This window comes from Mus caroli, unplaced genomic scaffold (genome assembly GCF_978045245.1).
Source record: "Mus caroli unplaced genomic scaffold, Mus_caroli_1 scaffold_2, whole genome shotgun sequence".
NCBI classification, from domain to species: Eukaryota; Metazoa; Chordata; class Mammalia; order Rodentia; family Muridae; genus Mus; species Mus caroli.
In genome coordinates, this window is record NW_028227257.1 from 144,168,728 (window position 1) to 144,185,520 (window position 16,793).

General features: G+C 42.6%; 1 protein-coding gene and 1 pseudogene across 2 annotated transcripts in view; both read right to left on the reverse strand.

Annotated features, from left to right (window-relative positions):
• The window catches only part of LOC110289640 (olfactory receptor 1J21-like), a 33,295-nt gene that overhangs the window by 9,116 nt on the left and 7,386 nt on the right, over positions 1-16,793 (reverse strand). The gene's annotated exons all lie outside the window — the stretch shown is intronic.
• On the reverse strand, positions 254-11,363 carry LOC147005937 (synaptosomal-associated protein 23 pseudogene; annotated as a pseudogene).

The window sequence follows — 16,793 nt, forward strand, 5'->3', positions numbered from 1 at the left end:
CTTCCAAATCTTGAACGCAAAAGGAAGCTAAATGAAGAGATGAAGAGACGGTGATGTATGGAAAGAAGCCTATGAGAGTGACTGAGAAAGACTGTAAGGAAGCCTGAGCAAGAACCTACCCTCAAAAGACAAAGTAAGAAAGTAAAGAGGCATTCCTCCTCCGCTCCTTCTCACAGCCTCTCAAACTCCGAATAAGAAATGACTCAGCGGAGCTAGAGAACTGAGTTAACAGGTAAAGAAGTACAGCAGGGCTTTAGCTATCAATGAATTTCTTTGCTCTTGTATTGGCAATGTCTATATGATTCTTGTTTGTGTCAGCCTTTTCTGTGATCTTCTGTATTTGCTGGTTTTGAGCATCAATTTCATTGCCCATATCCAGAGCCATGTTCTTTAGGTTGCCTAGGATGCTGCCCACTTGAGTCAGGTTCTCTTCCATCTCATCTTCTCTGGCATCATTAGTTATACATTTAATGTATCCACCACTGGCTGCTCCTGTAGTTTGCTGAGGCTGACCATTTGTAATCCAGCTTGGTTGTTTAGATACTACATTGCTAGGTGAGTTATCGCCACCATCTCCCCATGTTGCCTTATAGTTCTTTCCAGACTCAACGTTCTTTGTCCTATTACAAGGGCAGACGCAGAGGCCACAACACTTGTTGAGTTCTGTTAAAGTCTTCTCTGCCTCCTTTTAAAAGACCAAGAAAAAGCTGTCTTCTCTCTGCTTCATTTTCTGGTCCACACTCCTAACGGCAATGCAGATCCCTATGCCAAAGCTTTGCCTTTTTCTCTGGAGGACTGTTGCCACCTGTGACAACCACATGAGACCTACAAACTGCCAGTAAGTGAGTGCCTGTGGAAATCTCTGAGGATTTAAGCACTTCCTATACCATCTGTCCTCCATCTTCTGGTCCATATACCCACCTATAATTGTAGATCTTTACTCCATTCCTCCAGCTACAAATATGCTTGCATCCCTGTGCCTTCTGCCACTGATGACAATCAGGCCTATGGCTATCAGTGACTACCAGCTTTGCCTGTATCTCTAGGGGTCCATTGCCACCTAAGAAAACTAGAGGTCTGAAACCACCAGAGAACTACCCTCTCCCTGCTTCCCTGGAAGCATGCTAACACACAAAACAAAAAGCTCACAGAATCCTGCTACAAAACCAGCCCCGCCCTCCTAGTCTAAGCTATGTAATAGCACACAACCAACAGATATTCTGTGCTACACCAGACTCCAGCCTGGGGTAGAGATTCCCAGATTTACTAGAGACCTCAAAAACTGAATAAACTCAGATAGGCTCCCTTTTCCCCACATTTCCCCCACTATCTTAATTTCCTCCCACCATATTCCAAGTCCTGTGCCCTCTTACTTACTCTGGTCTGGCCCCCAAAAGGGCATAGACCCAACCCTCTAATAAAACCTGGGAGATTTGTATAAGTACAAATAGGTTGCCTGGCAGACAAAGTTCTCCACTCTATGCCTTCTCTATACCCACTTGCCCACCACTTCTAGATGTCATACCCAAACTTATGGAACACAATGAAAGCAGCACTAAATGGAAAGCTAATAGAACTAAATGCCTTAATTATGAAGTCAAAGAAGTCTCATACTAGCAACTTAACAACACACCTGAAAGATCTTGAACAAAAAGCAGCAAAGACAAGAGGATTAACAGCAGAAAATAGTCAAATTGAGGGCTGAAACCAACAAAATAGCAATAAAGAGACCAATACAAAGAATCAACTTAAAAAAGAGTCACTGATGGAAGACCCCAGAATTAATAGTAGGCAAAACAGTGTTTATTTTGCAGAAACAAACAACATGCAGGTAACAATCATTTATATAAAATGGCAACTCTGGGATGATCTTGCAGGCTCCTTTTAAGTGCAGCTAGAGGAATTTTAGGGATGAGTAGGTCATTTTTAATATGATAGGCCAAATAAGCAATGCTTTCATTAGTACATTTCTAAATGGTTGTTACATTAGTTTTGCCATTTTTGGTCAGGCCTTAGAGGGATTCTAAGGAACAGTCTCAGTTTTGGGGCTGGCTATCTTTCTTGGGTAAATGTCAGGGCTATTGCTGAGTAATGACTTCCTGTATTTAGTTTTTCCCAAGAAGCCAGGCCCACTTTTTTGAGAAATTGAAACCTAGGCCTTGCTATAAAATGGAGTAGGTTTCAGTCAGACTTGTCATTCTCCCCTTGAGTTGGGTTCCATCTCATATCTTTGATTAGGGTTTATGGGGTTGAAATTGAGATTTTAATATCATGAGTTGGGCCATGGGCATTTGTTCCTTGACAAACTTTATAAGGGTGCTGAGAATGTAGGTTCCACAAATTAGAGCAAGAAATAGTAAAATTAATGTACCTGTTGATATGGAGAGAAGGGTATTGAGCAATGGAAACCAATTAAAAAGAGATTTATGGATATCCTGATCCATTTTAGAGGATCTACTGCACTCAGTGCAGTTGGTATAGAATCCCAACCCCACTCCACCCTCCCAAGTCCCAGAGCTGCTGTTGGGAGCCTAGTGGTCTCGGGACTGATCAGCCACCAAAATCCCTGCCCTCCCAAAACCACTCCCCTTCTGTTCCTTCCACACCTTCTGCCCAGTCCTTGCTGCTGAGGCAAATTCCTAGCATGGTCCTTGAAGACACCATATCCCAAACCAATTCTAGAGGACCCACTGCACTCAGCAGTTGAGAATCAGCTGCACTCAGGGCACTTGGACAACAACTTGACTGCTCCATTGAAGACCCAACAGTCTGAAGGCCTCCCAGGAGATCTACTGCAGCCAGGGCAACAGATCAGCAGCTTCTCTGCCCCTGTGAAGAGCCCTCAGTTAGAAGGCTCCACAGGTGGTCTGATACAGGCAGGGCTGCAGGTCTACCTGGAGACCTGAAACAACCCAAGGACAAAAGAGGCAGACTCCAGACAGTCACCCACACAATAAACACCAGGAATATCCATATGAGAAAGTTAAGTGAGAGAAGCCAAAATGCATGGGAGTCATCATAACCCAGTTCTCCCACCACAGCAAGCCCTGAATATACCAACACACCTGAAAATCATGAATCTGTCCTAAAATCCTATCTCATGAATATAATAGAGTCCTTTAAGGAGGATATCAATAACTCAGTGAAAGAAATACAGGAAAACACAGGTAAACAGGTGAAGGAATTGAATAAAGTGATCCAAGACCTAGAAGTGGAAGTAGAAACAATAAAGAAAACAGAAGTGTAAGCAAACCTAGAAACGGAAAACCTAGGAAAGAGGTCAGGAATTACAGATGTAAGTATTACCAACAGAATACAAGAGATAAGAGAGAATCTCAGATGTAGAAGAAACGGTAGAAGAGATTGACACAACTGTCAAAGAAAATTCAAAGCATAAAAAAACTCCTAACCCAAAGCATCTAGGAAATTCAGGACACAATGAAAAGACTCAATCTAAGAATAATCGGAATAGAGGAGAATGAAGATTCCCTGCTCAAAGGACCTGAAAATGTCTTCAACAAAATCATAGAAGAAAACTTCCCCAGCCCAAGGAAAAAGATGGCCATAAAGGTACAAGAAGCTTATAGAACAACAAATAAATGGGACCAGAAAAGAAAATGACATAACTATCAAAACACTAAAGACACAGAACAAAGAAAGACTATTAAAGCTGCAAGAGAAAAGGGCAGATTAACATACAAAGGTAGACCTATCAGAATTACTGTTGGGAACTAAAAAGTGGGTCCCAAGGGGAAGAGGGGGAAAGGGAGACCCACACCCCGCCAGAATTCCACCTATTCTGTGGTCAGTCAGGCATGGGAGAGCTGCCATACACTTTCCACTCTTCCCCGGGTGGGCATCTAAGCTTCTGACCCACTCTTTGGGGATGGCAGAGGGGCAGCCCTACCTGGGAGTCCCAGAGCTACTTTGCTAAAGCCACAGGGGTTATGGGAGAGAGAGATGATGGAAGAGAGGTTCCCAACACCGGCAAGAGTGAGTGCAGCAGATCTTGATGAGCAGAGACTCTCTATGGTTTTAGTTTTATTATAGAAAACCGGGGGAAAGAGAAGGTAGAAAAGAGAGAGATTGAGAGAAAAGGCTAGAGAGAAAGTAAGAGGGAGAGAGGAGAGGAGAGGAGCAGACAAAGAGAGAGGAGAGGAGAAGACACAGAGAGAGGAGAGAGGGTGAGAGTGAGAAGTAAGAAGTAAGAGAGTGAGAAGTAAGAGAGTAAGAGAGCAAGGTGGGGCTGAACAGCCCTTTTTATGGTCTTTACTGTTGCTAGGTAACTGGGGAGGAATTTAGCCTGAAGGTAAGAAGCTTGGGCCATTGCCCACGCGACTTCTAGCCATGCTTCTCTTGTGTGGGCTGTGGGGAGCAGTAGCCTAGGCAGGAGCCAGAGTTCCAGGAGCATAAGGGAATGCCTACCATGCCATGAAGGTGAATTATCACCCTTTCCAGGGTTCAGACCTCAGCTCAACTGGAGATCAGCCTGTCTGTGCATAGACCAATTTCCCACAAATTATACAAGACTTCTCAACAGAGACTATGAAAGCCAGAAGAGCCTGATCAGAGGTCATGCAGACTCTAAGAGAACACAAATGCCAGCCCAGGCTACTATTCCCAGCAAAACTCAATCAACAAAGATGGAGAAACCAAAATATCCCAGGACAAAACCAAATTCAAACAGGATCTATCTACCAATCAAGCCCTACAGAGGATTCTGGAAGGAAAACTCCAACACAAGGAAGATACCTGTAGCCAAACAAAGGACAAGATATTAAGCACCTCACAACAAAGCCAAAAGCAGAGAGCAACAAGCACATAAAGTCACCTACAAAAACAAACATACCAGGAACCAACAGTCTTCTCTCTTTGATATCTCTTAATATTAATGGACTCAATTCACCTATAAAAAGACATAAGCTAACAGACTGAATAGGCAAACAAGATCCAGCATTTTGCTGCATACAAGGAACACACCACAATAACAAAATCCTGAGTGAGGTAACTCAGACCCAAAAGGACATTCATGGTATATACTCACTAATAAGTAGATATTAGTCAAAATAAAAGTACAGAATACCCAAGATACAGTCCACACAACTCAAAAAAAGATCAACAAGATGAAGTGCCCAGGTGAGGACACCTCAGTCCCACTTGGGAGAGAGAAGAAAGCTATTACAAGTGGGGAGGGAGGGAGGGACCTGGGAGAGAAATTGTATGGGGGGAGTAGGGGGGTAGATGGTAACCTGATCTGGTATTGGGTGAGGGGAAAGGACTGAAGTCCTGAGGGACAATAGAAAAAATGGAAACAGGCAACCTTGGGAGATAGGAGGTTGGGGGGAACCCTCCAGAGTGCACCACAGACCTAGGAGATGAGAGACTCTCAGGACTCAAATGGAGGGACCTTAGATGAAGTGCCCAACAGTAGGTAGAGGGAACATATAGAGCCCACCTCCAGCAGGATGACAAGCCATCAATTGAGGGAGGGACTTGTCATCCCACAGACACATCTCTGACCCATAATTGTTCCTCTCTGAAAGAATTACAGGGATGGAAATGGAGAGGATCCTGAGGAAAAGAAGGTTCTGTAACAGGCCCAAAGTGGGATCCAGCTTAAGGGGAGGTCCCAAGGCCTGACGCTATTACAGAGGATATGGAACACTCACAAAAATGGACCTAGCATGACCGTATTCCAGAAGACCCAACAAGGAACTGAAATAGTCAGATGCAGATATTTGCACCCAATCAATGGACAGAAGCAGCTGACCCCTGTGACTGAATTTGGGAACTCTGAAAGAAGCTGAGGAGAAGGACCAGAAGTCTCAATCTGGACCCCCGAGATCTCTCAAACATTGGACCACCAAACAAACAGCATACACTAGATGATATGAGACCCCCAACACACATACAGTAATGGACTGCTGGGTCTGTGTTCATTCAGAGATGATGCACCTAATCCTCAAGAGGCTGGAGACCCCAGGGAATTTAGAGGTCAGGTGCGTAGGTGGGAGGCGGTGGACATCCACGTAGAAACAGGTGAGTGGGGAGGAGGTATGGGTTGTGGAACAGTCAGTGGTTGGCCGGGGGGAGGAGTAAAATAATTAATAGTAATAGTAATAATAATAATAATAATAATAATAATAACAACAACAACAACAACTAAGAAGAGAAAAGAGAGATTTATGTCTGTTTTTAGATTGTTTCTTTTTTTCTTTATCTTACAATCTTTTAAATACCATGCACATTGATTCTTTGATGTCCTCAGAATGGTTGGGAACAAACCATTGGTAGCATTGTTCTCCTGGGGCAAGGCATAGATTGCCATCTTGAAAGAACAGGAAGTGAGTCTGCATCTATTTCAGTGGGCAACTTCTGTTAGAGGAGACAGGCCTCAAGGTGTGAGATAGATTTTTCTAACTGTGACAAGTCATCATCAGGCTGGCCTGATACAAAGCTCTATAATTTTTATCTTGGAGGATCAGGACTGAGGCATCAATTCCTGTTGCATCCTTAACACCAAATCTCAAGAATGTTGGTATGGATGATGCTATGGCCACTTCTTTTGTTAAGTTGGCAGAAAGGTAGGGACAGTCAGGTGTTTAATCTCTTCATCTGTATAATAGAAGTGTCTAGAGACCAGTTGGATCAGTACACATATATTTGGTTCCACATGGTCAAGGATGGGTTGATGTGACATGGTTCTCACCTCTGGAGCAGAGCCTGCAGGATATGGATCTCCTTAAGTGTTGATGGTTGCCTTAGGCATAAAGCTTGTTTGCATAATAAAGTATATATTCTTCTTCAAGTTCCTCCTTTGGGAAGTTTTCTCCATGCCAAGGTGAATGACTCAATATTAACCAGGAACAGCATGATTCCAGGAAGCAAGAATGTGTTTGTAATCCTCAACAATATGCAATGCTATGATATTAATGACAGCCCTTAGGCTAGAGAAAGAACTCTGAAAACATGAGTTTCAGAAAACATAAATCAGTGCTGAAGTTTTCTTTAAAGGATTTCTCAATTATGCAAAATTTAAGGATGCCAATTGTATGAGGTGCTTCATGGACCTGAAAGAACTGAGGATTCTGCACTAATGACTAAGTTTAATCAGAAAGATATTAAGAAAGGAGACATGGTTTGATCAATAGAGGGAAAAAAGAGAAAAGAATAGTTAAAATCAAGAATGAGATAGATGGTTCTACAATACTAGTGGTAAAATGTTATTCTCCTCCAAGGAAGCCATCAACAACTAAATTTTACCAAGATAGTCTACTCACTAAAGAGGTAGTTATATGCAATAACCAAATAGATGTTGGAAATGAACAAAAGTCTGGTATCAAGAAGAAAGGTGGGCTTGCTGAATTCTTTGTGGCATGCCCTGATCCAGCTGCTATTCCTGGTGGACCTAGATTCTCCTGCCATCTCCACCCACCTTCATCAGACCTGCAAATCATTAACCATACAGATTAGCTTCCCTTCCTCTACTCATCTTTTCCAATTATTGAGTCCTTTGGGGCAGCCCTAGATGCCCTGAGCAGTTTGCTATCCCCAGTGGACCTCCATTATCCTATAACCCCCCCCCCCCACACACACACACACCTTCATCAGATCTTTGGATCCTGAACCATACAGACCTGCGGATCCTGAGCAATACAGCAAAAGGATACCTAGCAGAGTCCTGTAACATCAGGATTATCAAGGTTAACCCCTCTCCCAATACCTATTACAACAGGAATATCCAGGGCCCAAAGCCATCCACATGGCTAAGGGCCTGCTAAAAAACACAATCAACAAAATCCAGGGCAATATGTCGCCTTCAGAACATTGATACCCTACAATAACAAAATCACAAGAATATGACATTAAATCCATTCTTATAAAAATCATAGTCATTTAAAGATGAAACATTTTTGCATACACTAGCAAGATTTTGCTGAAAGGGCCCTGATATAGCTGTCTCTTGTGAGACTATGCTGGAGCCTAGCAAACACAGAAGTGGCTGCTCACAGTCAGCTATTAGATGGACCATAGGGTCCCCAATGGAGGAGCTAGAGGAAGTACCCAGGGAGCTGGGGGGATCTGCAACCCTATAGGTGGAACAACAATATGAACTAACCAGTACGCCCCCCACCCCCGAGCTCATGTCTCTAGCTGCATATGTATCAGAAGATGGCCTGGGCGGGCATCAGTGGTAAGAGAGGCCCATTGGTTGTGTATGCCTCAGTACAGGGGAACGCCAGGGCCAAGAGGTGGGAGTGGGTGGGTGGGGGAGTGGGTTTGAGAGGGTGTGGGGGACTTTTGGGATAGCACTGGAAATGTAAATGAAAGAAATACCCAATAATAAAAAAGTAAAGAGGAAACATTTAATACAGGAAAATACCGTCAAACAAGTAGAGGTATTTAAAGAGGGAAAAAATGAATTCCTTAAAGGAATTCACAGGATAATACCATTAAACCAGTGAAGAAAATAAATGAAACTGGTCAAGACATTAAAACAGATGTAAGTGCATTAAGGTAACACAAACTGATGAAATTCTGCAGATTGAAAACCTTGGGAAAAGAACAGGAACAACAGATACAAACATCAGCAACAGAATACGGAAATGGAAGAGAAAGTCTCAGGTGTAGAAGATACAATAGATGAAATTGGTATATCAATCAAAGAGTGTTAAATCTAAATAATCCCTGACACAAAATATCCAGGAAATCTGGGATAGCACGAAAAGACTTAAAAATAATAGGAATAGAAGAAGGTAAAAACCAGGCAACATACATGAACTGATTAAGGTCCCCAACACATATATAGCAGAGAACTGCCTGGTTTGACCTCAGTGGGAGAAGATGTGCAGAGTCCTTGAGAAGCTTCAGGCCCCAGGGTGGAGGTAAGCCTGGTAGGAGAGGGAGCATCCTGTCGGGACAAAGGTAGAAGGAATGGGATGAAGAATTGTGGGAGGGAGTACCATATGAGCAGGCTGGGTTGGGTTGTTAATTAATTAATTAAAAAGGTGAAGAGTCCCCACTATAAGGCCCAGAAAATATTCTCAACAAAATCACAGAAGAAAACATTTCTAAACTAAAGAAAGAGATGCCTATAAACATACAAGAAGCCTTAGACCACAAATTACACTTGATCAGAAAAGAAAAAATCCTCTCTCCACATAATAATCAAAACAAAATCTACAGAGCCGAAAGTATTAAAAGCAGCAAGGGGAAAAGGACAGGTAATATACAGAGGCAGACCAGAATTACACCCTATTTCTCAAGGAAGACATGGAAATATATCTTACAAACTTTAAAAAACAGAGACCAACTTAGACTACTATACCCAGAAAAATTCTCAGTCACCATTGATAGAGAAAACAAGTTATTTTAAGACAAATCCAAATTCAAACAACATCTGTGCACATATCCAGCACTACAGAAAATAATGGAAAATTCCAACCCCCAAAGGATAACTACATCCAAGAAAACACAAAAAAAATAAGTGATTCCATATCAACAAAAACAAAGTACACACACACACACACACACACACACACACACACACACACACACACACACACACAGCTCAAGCATCAAAACAAGAGGAAATAACAGTTACTGGTCATTAATATCTCTCAACATAAATGGACTTAATTCCCCAATAAAAAGACACAGGTTAGCAGAATGGATGTGAAATCAGGGTCCATGATACTGCTCCATACAAGAAACAAACCTCAGGTTAAAGGGCAGGAAAAAGATTTCAAGGAAACAGACTCAAGAAAGAAGTCAGCATAACTATTCTAGTATCAAAAAAAAAAAAAAAAAAAAAAAAACAGGCAATCAACCAAATTTTTTGAAAGACAGGAAAGGACACAGTGTAGTATACTCATCAAAGAAAATACATACCAAGATGATATCTCAATTCTGAACATCTATGCCTCAAACACTAGGGCACCCACATTTGTAAAAGAAATATTGCTAATGCTTAAATCATGCACTGAACAACATACATTAATACCAGGAGATTCCAACACCTCACTCTCACCAACTTACAGGTCATCCATACAAAAACTAAGCAGAGAAATGATGAAACTAACAGACATTAAGAATTAAATGGGCATAACAGGTATCTACAGAATATTTCACCCAAATACACACACACAAAATATATCTTCTTCTCAGCACTTCATGGGTCCTTCTCCAAAATTGACTGTATAGTCACAAAGCAAGCCTCAGCAGATACAGAAAAGTTGAAATAGCATCTTAAACCACCATTGATGAAAGGTGAAATTCAACATAAATACAATTACCCGAAAATCTACACACTCATGGAAATTGAACAACTCTTTACTCAATTATCTCTGGGTCAGGAAATAAAGAAAGAAATTAAAGACTCTGTAGAATTCAATGAAAATGAGGGCACAATATCCCCAAATCTATCCAGCACAATGAAAGCAGTGCTAAGAGGAAATTTCATAGCACTAAGTGGTTCCACAAAGAAACTGGAGAGTTCTCATAAGAACAATTTTAATGTACACATGAAAGCTCTAGAAAAAAAAAAAAAAAAAAAAAGCAAGCACACCAAAGAGGAGTAGAAGGCAGGAAATAATGAAAAGCAGCAATAACCTCAATCAGTTAGAGTCAATACAAAGAATCAACTACACCAAGAGCTGGTTCTTTGAGAAAATGAGTAAGATAGGCACACCCTTAACCAAACTTAAAAAAAGACAGAGACAGTATCCAAATAAAATCAAAAAGGGAAAGGAAGACAACAATAGACACTGGGGAAATTAAAAAATCATTGGGTCTACTTTTAAAAGCCTGTACTACAAAAATTTGGAAAATCTTACTGAATGTAAAATTTTCTAAACAGGGAGATCATTTATCAAAGTTAAATCCACATCTGATAAACTACTTTAACAGCTCTATAAAACCCCAAGAAAATATGAGCAATCATGAAACGTCTCCTAACAGAAAAATTACAGGACCAGATGGTTTGAGTGCAGAAGTCTACCAGACTATTAAAGTGTCACTGTCTACAGACCTCAAGATTTTGATCAAAGAACTCCTACAGCTGATAAACACCTTCAGCAACCTGGCTGGATACAAAATTTGTTCAAGGATACCAGTAGCCCTCCTACATAGACAGGATAAATGGGCTCAGAAAAAAATTAGAGACACAGTATCTTTCATAATAGCCACAAATAGTATAAAATCTCTTGGTGTAACTATCAATCCAAGTGAAAGAACTATATGACAAGAACTTCAAGTTGCTGAAGAAGAAAATTGAGGAAGAAATCAGAATATGAATAGATGTTCCATGGGCATGGATCTTTATTATTAACATAATGCACCTTACCAAAAGTGTGGAGAGCCATGCCGCGAGCAATCGCCATTATAAGATGGCACTGGCCTCCGCTGTGCCTAACTAGTAAGCAAGCCTTGTACACAGGTATGAGAGTGAACTCACTCCTAGTCACTGCCCATCTCGGGGCGTAGTAGTGGGGTGATGGGCGAGCAACAAATCAGGCGCTGACACGCCATATCAGGTGCTGAAATGCCATGGCTGAGGGCTATATAAGCAACTCCATTTTCTGGGTTCGGGGTCTTCCCTCTTGAAGAAGCAATAAAGCTTTTGCTGCAGAAGATTCCGGTTGTCCCGAGTGTGTTCTTGCCAGCGGGGACAAAAGCTCGGGATAAGTGGCGCCGAAGACCCAGGAACTACCATCACACCGGAGCAAGGGAGATCCCCCGTTCACGTGGCAGAACCAGAACTGCAGGACACGTAAGGCTCTGTAAGGTACGTACAGTCTTGAAATTTCTCCAGAGTTAGATGCCCTTTCCATTGTTTGCACGGCGATTGTACTTTCCCTTTCAGTTTCGTTTTGCTTCCACCACTGGAACTGCTGACTGATTCTCAGTCGCGGTCAGGCCTGGACAGCGACCAGTATTGTGTCAGGCCTGGACAGCGACCAGTCTCAGTCACAGTAAGGCCTGGACAGTGGCAGTATGGGAATCTCCCACTCTGTAGTAGTGGCATTACGGTCGGTCTTGAAGCAGTGTGGCCTGAAAATCGCCACTAAGACTATAGAGGGATTTGTCAGGGAGATAGACCATGTGGCACCATGGTATGCTTGCTCAGGGTCGTTAACTGTCGCCTCATGGAACAAACTGAAAGGAGATCTAGTTAGGGAACAGCAGAACGGCAAACTTAAAGCAGGGATCATGCGTTGTGGAAATTGGTGAGATCGTGCTTAACAGATGAGGATTGTCAGCAAATGGTAGAAGCAGGGCAGAAAGTTTTGGACGAAATTCAAGACAGTCTATCAGAGGCAGAGAGGGGAGAGAGAGTAAAATTTGAGAAGAAACAAGGTGCACTGAAGAATATAGGCCTTTCCACGGGCCTTGAGCCCAAGGAAAAGAGATATAAAGGAAAAAATGCCTTGGGAGAGATTAGAAAAAGGGATGGAAAGGGAGAGAAAACGAAAGATCAAGCTGGAGAGGCACATAAGGAAAGGAGCCTCTACCCACCATTAGATGAGTTCAAGGCACTAGCTGTCAGTAGCTCAGGATCGGATAAGGAACTTAGCTCTGAGGAAACAGACTTAGAGGAAGAAGCAGCAGGCTATGAGGGAGAAAAGTAACAGCCAGATGAAAGACGAGCGAATCAGTCACAGAATAACATAAAGAAAGCAAAAGTAGCTAGAGACAAATGTCAAATCGCTGTGCGGTCTTCGAGTCCGCAACCTCTGGGTCCTAGTACACCTCCGCCCTATGTGCAGAGGTATCATTCAGATTCATTCATTTCAAAAGAGGAACAGAGAAAAGTGAAGCAAGCATTCCCAGTCTTTGAAGGCGCCGATGGCAGACGCATTCACACCCCAGTGGAGTATATACAAATTAAAGAACTTGCAGAGTCAGTCCGTAACTATGGAGTCAATGGCAACTTTACTGTGGCCCAAGTCGAAAGGCTTGCAACTCTGGCAATGACCGCTGGCGATTGGATGACCGTAGTAAAAGCTGCATCTCCTAACATGGGAATGTACTTAGAATGGAAAGCTTTGTGGCAAGACTCCTGCCAAGCACAAGCAAGGGCCAATGCCAATGTTGAAGGGGACCAAGGAACATGGACTTTTGAGTTGCTTACAGGTCAGGGACAACACACTAATAACCAGACAAAATACCATTGGGGAGCGTACGCCCAGATCTCAGCTGCTGCCGTTAAGGCATGGAAGGCACTCTCTAAGAAGGGAGAGGCAAGTGGGCATTTAACAAAGATTACTCAGGGTGCCCAGGAGTTGTTCTCAGACTTTGTGGCTAGAATGACAGAAGCGGCAGGGAGAATTTTTGGGGACCCAGAGACAGCTATGCATTTAATTGAACAGTTAGTCTATGAACAGGCTACCCAGGAATGCAGGGCAGCTATTACACCTAGAAAGAGCAAGGGATTGCAGGACTAGTTGAAGGTTTGCCGTGAGCTTGGAGGGCCACTCACTAATGCCGGTTTAGCAGCTGCCATTCTACAAGGGCAAAAACACCCTGACACGGACGAGCTCAAACTCTGCTATAATTGTGGCAAACCAGGACTCTTAAAAAAGGACTGTAGAGCCCTTGTCAAAAGGAGAGTGCCAGGACTGTGTATAAATGTGGGAAAGGATATCATTGGGCTAGAGATTGTCGTTCAGTCAGGGACATTCGAGGCAGGCCCCTGCAGCCAGGATTCCCTCCAGCAGTAGATAATGAGGCCATTCCAAAAAACCAGTACAGGGCCCCCAGGTCTCAGGGCCCGAAAACATATGGGACCCCGACAGGCAAAAGGTGGACCCCACAGTCCGCAGGGCAACAGAAGGATCAGCTGGGTTGGACCTCCGTGCCACCACCCGATTCATGCTAATGTCCCAAATGGGGATACAGCCTATTCCTACTGACTATAAAGGACCTCTGCCATCCAGGAGTGTCGGCCTAATATTGGGCCGGGCCTCCCTTACCTTACAAGGTCTTATTGTTCACCCTGGAGTCGTAGATCAAGACTATGAAAGGGAACTTCAAGTTCTCTGTCCTCAGCGTGTCTTTTCTATTTCACAAGGGGATAGAATAGCTCAGTTAATACTCTTGCCAAGCCTACATGACTGTTTTCCCTCCTCTGGTGTCCCTCAAGCTACAAGAGGGATTGGTTCTACTGGAAATGATTCTGCTTACTTAGTAATGCCTCTTGACTCCAGGCCATTCTTAGAATTAGTTATAGAAGGGAAACAATTTAAAGGGATTTTAGACACAGGAGCAGATAAAAGTATCCTTTCTTCCTGATGGTGGCCAAAAGCCTGGCCTGTTACTCAGTCATCACGTTCTTTGCAAGGTTTAGGTTATCAGTACTGTCCCACTGTTAGTTCCCTTTCTTTGAGCTGGACAGAGCCTGAAGGTCAAATGGGACGATTTACTCCCTATGTTTTACCACTCCCAGTAAATCTCTGGGGGAGAGACATCTTATAGGCACTAGGACTGACCTTGACTAATGAATACTCACCACAAGCTGTTCAAATGATGAAGAAAATGAGCTATAAAGAAGGAAGGGGATTAGGGAAAGGAGAGCAGGGTAGACTTGAACCTATCCCTCAAGAAGGTAATAATGGGAGACAAGGTTTGGGTTTTTCCTAGGGGCCATTGAGGGCTCCATGACCATACCATGGCTTACAGAGGAAGTTGTATGGGTTCCTCAATGGCCTCTCTCCTCTGAAAAATTAGAAGCAGCCACAAAACTAATTTCTGAACAGCTACGCTTGGGTCATTTTGAGCCCTCTACCCCACCCTGGAATACACCTATTTTCGTAATTAAGAAAAAATCTGGCAAATGGCGCTTATTACATGATCTTTGAGCAATTAATGCACAAATGCATCTATTTGGACCAGTTCAGTGAGGGCTACCATTGCTTTCTGCCTTACCCAAAAATTGGGAAATTATAATTATAGATATTAAAGATTGCTTTTTCTCTATACCTTTATGCCCTCAAGATAGGCAAAGATTTGCATTTACCATCCCAGACATTAATCATTTAGAGCCAGATCAAAGATACCAATGGAAGGTCCTACCTCAGGGGATGGCGAATAGTCCCACCATGTGTCAACTGTATGTGCAATTGGCACTTAAGTCAGTTAGAGAGCATTTTCCATCATTATAGGTGATAATTTATATGGATGACATTTTGATTTGCCATAAAAATTCACAGTTATTGCAAGATGCATACCCTATATTAATAAAAACGTTAGGGCAATGGGGATTGCAGGTGGCTACCGAAAAGGTGCAAGTTGCTCGAATGGGAGCCTTCCTAGGGTCACTCACTTATCCTGACAAAATTATTCCTAAAAAATTAGAGATTTGCAAAGATCAACTACATACCTTGAATGATTTCCAAAAATTGCTAGGAGATATTAATTGGCTAAGACCATTTTTGAAAATTCCATCAGCAGAATTAAAGCCCTTATTTGACATATTAGAGGGAGATACCCACATCTCCTCCCACAGAGCACTTACCCCAGCTGCATGTCAAGCTTTACAAACGATAGAAAAGGCCTTACAAGATGCTCAATTACAACACACTGATGAGTCAAAGTCATTTGAATTGTGCATATTAAAAACTGCACAGTTATCAACAGCAGTCTTATGGCAAAATGGTCCCTTATTGTGGGTCCATCCTAATGCTTCCCCTGCAAAAATCATTGAGTGGTATCCTAATGCAGTTGCTCAACTTGCACTTAGGGAGATAAAAGCAGCCATTACCCATTTTGGGAAAGAACCTCATATGCTAATTGTGCCTTATACTTCTGCTCAAATTCAAACCCTGGCAGCAACAACTAACGATTGGGCAGTCTTGGTTGCCTCTTACTCAAGACAAATTGATAATCATTATCCAAAACATCCAATTTTACAGTTCGCCGTAAGCCAAGCCATAGTGTTTCCAATAATAACAGCCAAACACCCACTTCTGGATGGGGTAGTAGTGTATACAGATGGATCCAAATCTGGTATAGGTGCATATGTAGTAAATGGCCAAGTAACATCTAAACAATATAATGAGACATCACCCAAGGTTGTAGAGTGTTTGGTAGTTCTAGAGGTCCTTGAAACTTTCCCGGGACCGCTCAATATTGTATCTGATTCCTTATATGTAGTTAATGCAGTTAATATGCTTGAAGTTGCTGGCTTAATTAGACCCTCTAGCAAGCTTGCTCACATTTTTCAGCAAATTCAGTCAGCCCTGTTACATAGAAGAAATCTTGTGTATATTATTCATGTCAGGGCTCATTCTGGCCTTCCTGGCCCCATGTCTCATGGAAATGACTTGACAGACAAAGCCACTAGAATTGTGGCTGCTGCCCTGTCCTCGCAGGCAGAGGCTGCAAGGGAGTTTCATAAATGCTTCCACGTGATGACTGAAACATTACGCCGCCGTTTCACTTTAACCAGGAAAGAAGCTCATGACATTGTCACCCAATGTCAAAACTGTTGTCAATTTCTGCCTACTCCTCATGTAGGGGTAACCCCCCGAGGCATCAGGACGTTACAGGTCTGGCAAATGGATGTCACTCATATTTCCTCCTTTGGAAAAAATCAATATTTACATGTTTCCATTGACACCTGCTCTGGTGTTATGTTTGCTACACCTTTAATGGGTGAGAAAGCCTCTCATGTTATACAGCACTATTTAGAAGCGTGGAGTGCTTGGGGCAAGCCCACAATTCTTAAAACTGATAATGGGCCAGCATATACCTCTACTAAATTTCAGCAATTTTGTCATCAAACGGATGTCACT